The 8,188-nt window shown below is 38.1% G+C and overlaps 1 pseudogene; it reads right to left on the bottom strand.

Annotated features, from left to right (window-relative positions):
* Positions 1–349: 349 nt before the first annotated feature.
* On the bottom strand, positions 350–1,769 carry LOC118855141 (annotated as a pseudogene).
* Between the last annotated feature and the right edge of the window lie 6,419 nt (positions 1,770–8,188).

Below are 8,188 nucleotides of genomic sequence, written 5' to 3'. Positions count from 1 at the left end.
GTGTTATGTGTCTGAGGCCACATTTGAACTCAGGTCCTATTGACTCCAGCGCTGGTGCTCTACTCACTGCATCACCTAGCTGCCCCAGGAGGTTTCTTTCTTAAGCATTGTGCAACTCACCTCTGCTTTAGGACTGCTGAATAAGCAATGCTATTAACATCAAAGTTATACCTTCCAAGCAACTCAGGGACTTTTTCTCCTCAAACTGTTTGAAAATTATGTAACTGATCTTTCCCTTTCTAGGAGTATTACTACAATTGCTATACTGCAATTTAATATGTGTGTGTGGGATGGCATCTAGGTGGCACAGCATGTAGAACACTGAGCTTGGAATCAAGAGGACTCACCTTCATGACTCAGATAGAGCCTCAGTCACATAGTAGATGTGTGGCACTGGACAAGTCTCTTAATGCTCTTTGCTGACTTTCCTCAACTAAGAAAACTGGGGAAGGAAATGGGAAATTGGTGTCTTTGCCAAGAAAACCCCAAAATAAGGTCACAAAGAATCAGTCACAACTGAAAAACATCTAGAAGAGAACACACACGTATTTTTCATTTCATACAACAATCTTATAAGATAGAGGTACTATTAAGGCCCCTTAATCATAAGGAAAGTGAGATTGGGGCTTACCTCAATCTATACAACATGAAAGTTGCTAAGACAATATAAATTCAGATCTCTCCTAACCACAAACACATTCTGTAATATAATGTTGTCTTTGAAAAAGTTTGGAATACATTTCTGTGTGTATAGGAAAAATAGCTTGATTTGGGAGCTGAATTGCAAAGTGGGGAAGGTAAACATTGGGGTTTCTCTCTAAGAAAAATGATGATCTAATTGAAGTTGTTGTCTCCTAACAGCTTTTCTAAAAGAATTCTTGACCTCTTTGTTCCTAAGACTATAGACCAGAGGGTTCAACATAGGGATGACCATGGTGTAGAACACTGAAGCCATTTTGTCCATTGAATGGCTTGAGCTGGGTTGGAAGTGCATGAAGATTACTGTCCCATAAAATATGGACACTGCTGTGAGATGGGAAGCACAGGTAGAGAGAATGCTTTCTGGTGGCCTTCTGCAGAATGGATCTTCAGGATGGAAATGAAGATTAACAAATAAGAAGTAAAGATGACAAGAAATTTGAAAAAGGCATTAAGCGACCCTAAGATAAAGACTAGTGACTCAGTGATGTGATTATCAGTGCAAGAGAGGACTAGGAGAGGGGGAATATCACAGAAAAAGTGATGAACCACATTGGACTTACAAAAGGAAAGGCTAAACATGTTTCCTATGACTATGGAGGAGGTCAGAAAGCCATAGATGTAAGTACCACTAGCCAGAAGGGCACATACAGTTGATGTCTTGGTGGTGGTGTAGTGTAGGGGCTTACAAATAGCTGCATGGTGATCATAAGCCATGGAGGCTAAGATGAAACTTTCAGTAGTAAAAAAAATCACAAAGAAAAATAACCATGAAGCACATGAATTATAGGAGATGACCTTATCCCCTCTGAGGAGCCCAGCCTTCACCTTGCATTAACAGCTGAGGAGTAGCCAAAATCTACCATAGAGAGGTTACTGAGGAAAAAGTACATGGGGGTATGGAGGTGGGAATCCCAGGAGGTCAGAGCAATTATCCCCAGGTTTCCTACCATGGTGATTAGGTAGATGAAGGGGAACATTATGAAGAGAGGAACCTGAAGCTCTGGAACATCTGTTAATCCTGTTAGCATGAACTCATTCACTTCAGATCTGTTCTCCATAGATGTCATTTGAGAGTAATATCATTCACCTGAAATAAGAGTAATCATCAGAAAAATCCACTTTGCGTGATGAAGGACTCCATTTCTTTTTTTGTTGTTGTTGCTTTTTGGAGGGGAGAAGGCAGGAGAAATTGGGGTTAAATGACTTGCCCAAGGTCGCACAGCCAATAATGTGTGAAAGGTCTCAGGCTGGATTTGAACTCAGGTCCTCCTGACTCCAGAGTTGGTGCTATACTTACTGTGCCACCTAGCTGTCTACAGGGCTTCATTACTCAAAACATGGGAACAACCTATTTTCTGTGAGGGCTAGAAACAAATATTTAAGGCATTAAGAACATCTATATAGTTGTTTTCACAATTATTCTAGGCCCCCAGAATTCACTCATCCATTTTCTCACAAAAAGAGAATCCCTCATGCATTACTTCTCACTTTGCTTAATCTACTACAAATTTAACCATCCTCAAAGTGACAGTTCCCACTTCAGGAAAGGGAAATGCCTTATTCTCTGGCAAAAAATTCGCATAAGAGGGTAGATTACTTTTGGTCAGGTTTGGAGAAATGGATATTTTCTTATTAATATGCTTCACTCTTATGGAGAAGAGAGAAAAGCAGAATAAAGAAGAAGAAGGAGGAAACAAATAAGAGGAAAGTTAAAAAGAAAAAAAAGCAAGAGAAGGGAAGAGACAATCAAAGATAGTTGGCCAAAATTCCCTGGCATCCTACGCAGTCCTAAAATCATTGTAGCTTTAAGGGTTATGCGATCAGCTGAAGTCACCAATTCCTGAATAGGTACAGTTGCCAATGGATACCAGTGGCATATTTGTGAGAATTATCTGTACAACAGACAATTGGTGGATCCCTTAACAATAAATACATGAATTATAAATTTGCTCCCTCCACAAAGCCTGCCCATTCTTCACTTCTCCACTGCTGTCACTGTGGAAACAGAAGGCTGCCAAAAATAAGGATATTGTTCCTTCTATTCACTAAATGGATTTTGGGTCACAAATAGATCACCAATTTGGGGTCTACCCTCCTCCAAGTTTGAGATAAAATCTCACCTACAAGGAACTTTTCTTGATCCATTGCTCTCAATTTCAGTGCCTTCCCCATTTTGATTACCTCTAATTTCTCCGGGATACAGATTTTTGTTAAAAGATATTTCCACATTAATTTTATACAGATTATGGACTGCTCTGTAGCAGGGACTACATTTTACCTTTCTTTTTATTCTCATTGTTTAGCATGCTGCTGGACACATAGTAGGGACTTAATGAATGTCTATTAACTCTCCAGTTGGCCAGTAGTAACCTTTAATGTCAGAACTAAGTAAGTTGGCCTTTAGGAATCAGACAATTACATGGTCCATTCCCAGGCACCACTTTAAGTCTTTAGATCTTGGAAGAACCTGTCACAGTTGTGCATCACTCACTTAGGCTTGGAGTACTTTGTTTCATCTCTCCTACCATGAGTTATTAGAACTTTTCATAGAATTTATAAGGAGGCTGACACATGCTACATTGTATCTTTAGAAATATATGTAGCAAACAGAATAAGTAAACCTCAAGTAAGCATGGTTCCTCAGAGATCATTGTAATAGTAATTAAGGTGTGACTTTTTGCTGTTGACCTTTCATGATTCTGGCCACTGTTTGAATGGGGCAGATAAAGTGGGATGTTTTCGTATTTCTCAGCACCATTGATTTTTATCTGATGTGATATTCGGGGTAGGGAACTTCTCCACACCCAGCCTGGGTGAGGTTGGGGCACTGAATAGTATATATAAGTGCATATAAGTGCAGAGGTTAGCTTTCTCCCTCAGAGCTCTGAGACACAGCAGGAGTGGGGTGTGACTCTGGGTCAGCCATTATAATGAGCTCCCCAGCTGAATATTCAGATGTTGATAACTATGAATTGTATTTGGTTTGTAATTCAGGGTGATGGTTTTTTCCCCTGAACTAAGTAAATGATATTTGTATGCTGGATTAAAGTAAGATTGTTAATCCCTTAACATTGCTTTCCTTAGTAAAACAGATGAAAAGGACCTAGGCTTGCAGCGTTCTGTGAGCTGGTTGTTGGTGGCTTTTCACCCTCACAGCAGCTGCTAGCTGAATGGTTAAAACAACCATCTACTTCAATTCACGTCTGATCAGGAGTCACTTCTTTCAATGGCTTGCAAAAAGCATGAAAAGGAGGAATAGGAGAACATCTGGTTAAGGAGGAATAATAAAAGATTAGTGATATATAGGTCTGGTAGCACATTGGGGTACCCAAGGAACTATGCCCCATATGAAGACGAGTTAGAATCCCTAATACATGAAAACAAATCTCGCTGCCAAGGTACCATTTAGACTTTAGGGATGGGACTCATGACAGGAATATGGTTCCGAAAAGGTTTTTCTCTTATTTGAATGAAATAGGATAGGTTATAGCAGGCTAGTATAATATTTTTAAACTGAAAATATACACTTATATAAGAAATCCAGGAAACACAGTGGGTAAATGTGGTGGAAAGAATTTATATTGTTGTCAGTATATTACCTATGGGTGTCTTCAAGTATCCAGGCATCTTCCAGAATGTTGTCACTTATTCTGTCTCTCTGTCTCTCAATGTTATCTCTGTCTCTATCTCTGTATCTCTAGAAAGTTGTCTCTGTCTTGTCTTTGTTTTTTCCCTTTTTCTTCGTCTGCCTGCTTCTTCCTATGTGTCTCTTGCTGTTTGTCTATCTGTCTACCTACATAGCTAGCTAGCTAGCCACCTAGCTATCTCTTTCTCTCTCCTCAAATAATAGCTATTGATTTCATGATGAAAATTACATTTTTCTAAATCAAAAGTGCCAAATGAAGGAACAAATATGAGAAAATTGTATCCTGCATTTAATTCTCATGAAGAGCCAGGAATTACCAGATAGGGTCAAAATAAATGGGAATGTTACAAGAGTAGAGGAAAAGTAATTAGATAATCCTAAAGTTTGAGAGAGACAAAGAAAAGAAAGCTAGCAATTATCAGTAATCACATTAGGCTTTGGAGGGTCATTTGTTTTCTTAATTAAAGTGGCCATTTCTTGACTCACTTCTTGTAGTGGAGAGAGCTTTGATCTTTGAGTCAAGAAGATGTGGATTTAAATCCCACCTCAGACCTTTATTACTTATATATGTGTATACAAATCACTTAAGTCAATCAGCCTCAGGTTTCTTATCTGTAAAAGGGGGAAGGACGTAACAACAATGGAATTTATTTCAAGCAGTTGTTGGGAGATTCTAATGGGAAAAACCAATATGAAGCTCTTTCCAAATGTTATATAAATGTTACCTATTACCATTCTGGGAAAGTACTCTATCTCACCTAAATTTTCTTATCAAACCACTCCCTAAAGTTTTTACAGCTGTGCCTGGTGCACAGCATATACCTAATCAACATTATTAATGTAAGGGTTCATTTGAGCTACACAGTCACCCATCCCTCAAATAGCTTCTTCAGTTACTGAAGAATGATGAGCTCAAAAAACTGCATGTAGTGGATAATAACAGGTATTTGTAGAGCCCTTTAGATTTTTACACACAATTTATATCCACAATCTCATTTGAGGCCGAAGACAGCCACATGAGAAAAGGTAGTACCACAAGTGTAATTATGCATAGTTTATGAATAAGAGAATGGAAGTCAAGTGATTTATCCATGGGGAAATTGAGTCACTCTCTGATGTACAGAAGTGTTTTATGCAGGTCTTCCTTTCGATGACCAGCAGTGTTTTCAGTATACCATTTTGGTGTCTACACTGCACTGCAGTCTTGGGATTGCGTATCCTAGAACTTAGCTGGCTTGACATGGAGAAAGGTGGCCAAGGCACCTAAAAGGAGAGTTAACACAGAAGTTTATATTCAACATTTCACCTTGAAGTCCCAAGCCTAGGAAACATAATTGTATTCGAGAAACTCTTCACTAGTCACTGGAGCAAAGAGTTCAGAGCTTCCTAGTGGCAGTCACTCCTGGCCATTGTTGTGGCATGGATAGCAGTAGAATTAGTGATGTCACCTGCAACCCTCCATTTAGTTAAGTGTTAGGAATCAGAAAAGAAACTAGATGAGTTAGTGGATGACAAAACATTTTCTCATGGGTACTTTGTCATTCTTAGCTTCTTGTTAGCAAAGTGAGGTAGAAAGGGACCTGGATAAGGCCATTGACAAAAAGCTGGCTTCTGGTCCTGCTTCTACCATCTCTTAGCTAGGTGACATTGGCCAAGTGACTGAACATCTCCAAGTCTCAATTTAGTCTTCTTTGAAATGGGTGTGATAAAATCAGACCTGAAAACAATCAGAAGGTTTTGGTGAAGATCAAATGTGATACTGAACTTGAAACGAATTTGGATTATTGAAAAGATCTCCACGAAATGAGGTAGTGAAAAAAATCATTTAACTTGGTGTTAGAAGATCTGGGATAGAATTGGAGGTCACTGTGAAATATTAGGCAAGTCACTTATCCCAGATCCACCTTGATATCCTCATGTGTAACATGCAAAGAAGCACATTTGCATCCTCTAATTCTCATGACTATTGATAAGACAGTAATTTATAAAATTATAAATGTTCTTATTTTGCTGAATATTATTGCTATTCTTTTTTGAAAATCTACTCAGAGCTACTAATTTACATATTATCCTACACTCCATCTCATCCTAGTTTCAAGTTCAATGGTAACTAGAGTCATGCTGTAGTATTCATTTGTCAAGGTTAAAGTAGAGTCTTTGACAAGCCCCCTCCTGCTGTTCTTGAGGACAAGATGCAAAAAAAACAAACAAAAAAATTGAACAGTAAAGAACACAGTGTGGCTGAGTCAGAATTTTTTGAATACTTAGATTCAAGAAAGATTCAATAATGGCTCATCATCACCTTGGAAGATGTTCTCTCCTGAGTCCCTGCCTATTGTATCTCCCCCATAAAGCAAAACCAACTTTACTTGCAATTGATATATGTTATGTTAGCTTACATATGTATATTTATGTTCACCTAAAATAATTGTTTCCTCATGGACAGACACTATATGCTTTTTATCTTAATATACCTAAAATTAATATTAACTTTTAGTTAAATAATGGCCTAATAAATTATTGTGAATTCAACTGATTTATCACCTACTTGGACAAACCAACATTGGCATCCTTATCAAATTCCCAGATGGAAAAAAATCCAATATAGACAACTAATACACTGAGTGATCTATTCAAGATTCAAAAATACCTCTGCAGGCCAGAACTTCCAATTAAATCTAAAAAGATGAAATTATGCAAGGATATGCGCAAAATTTTACACTTGGATTACTTGCTGTTCCAATGTATTCTTTTTCAGTAACTGTACCTCATGTTCTAACTCATACAACCAGTTTCATGACCTGTATGTAAATGAGTGTTTGTGCGTTTGTGTGCATCTTTGCACTATTCTTTTCTTTTACTAGTTTCTTTTTTTATTTAATATATTTAGTTTTCAGCATTGATTTTCACAAGAGTTTGAATTACAAATTTTCTCCACATTTCTACCCTCCCCCCCACTCCAAGATGGCATATATTCTGGTTGCCCTGTTCCCCAGTCAGCCTGCCCTTCTGTCACCCCATTCCCCTCCCATTCCCTTTTCCCTTTCTTTCTAGTAGGGAAGATACATTTCTATGCCCCACTGCCTGTGTATCTTATTTTCTAGTTGCATGCAAATTTTTTTTTTGTTTTTGGACATCTGTTATTAGAACTTTGAGTTCCAAATTCTGTCCCCTCTTCCCTTCCCACCCACCCTCCCTAAGAAGTCAAGCAATTCAATATAGGCCACATGCGTATCATTATGTATAACCCTTCCACAATACTCACGTTGTGAAAGACTCACTATATTTTGCTCCTTCCTAACTTGGCGGGGAGCTCATGCTAGTCCCTGCTTTTCAGCCGCCATCTTGGCTCCGCCCCCCGATCCTATCTTTGCATTATTCTTATAGCTACTGTTCATAAGTTTTCCCTAAAAATCTCATGAGAAAATGCATATCCTCCAATTACAATCATAAAATTCAAAATATTTTTTTACCTGTTCCTCTAAATAAAACTCTAAGTAAACATTTATAGAATTTCCATTTATTATTACAAATATTTTATGGGGCATATTCTGAAAGCATTAAAAGAAGTAATCATGGAAGAACTCAAATGCTTACTCTTATCTGTCAGATTTCATGATAAATTTCTTTTTTGTAATTATTTAATCTATTTAATATATTGAGTTTTCAGCATTGATTTTCACAAGAGTTTGAATTACCAATTTTCTCCCCAATTCTACCCTCCCACCCACTCCAAGATGGCATATATTCTGGTTGCCCTGTTTCCCAGTCAGCCTTTTCTTCTGTCACCCCACTCCCCTCCCATCCCCTTTTCCCTTACTTTCTTGTAGGGCAAGATAA

The sequence above is a fragment of the Trichosurus vulpecula genome, chromosome 6 (assembly GCF_011100635.1).
Source record: "Trichosurus vulpecula isolate mTriVul1 chromosome 6, mTriVul1.pri, whole genome shotgun sequence".
NCBI lineage: Eukaryota > Metazoa > Chordata > Mammalia > Diprotodontia > Phalangeridae > Trichosurus > Trichosurus vulpecula.
The sequence above is the reverse complement of the archived record's forward strand: the minus strand, read 5'-3'. Positions and strand labels throughout refer to the sequence as shown.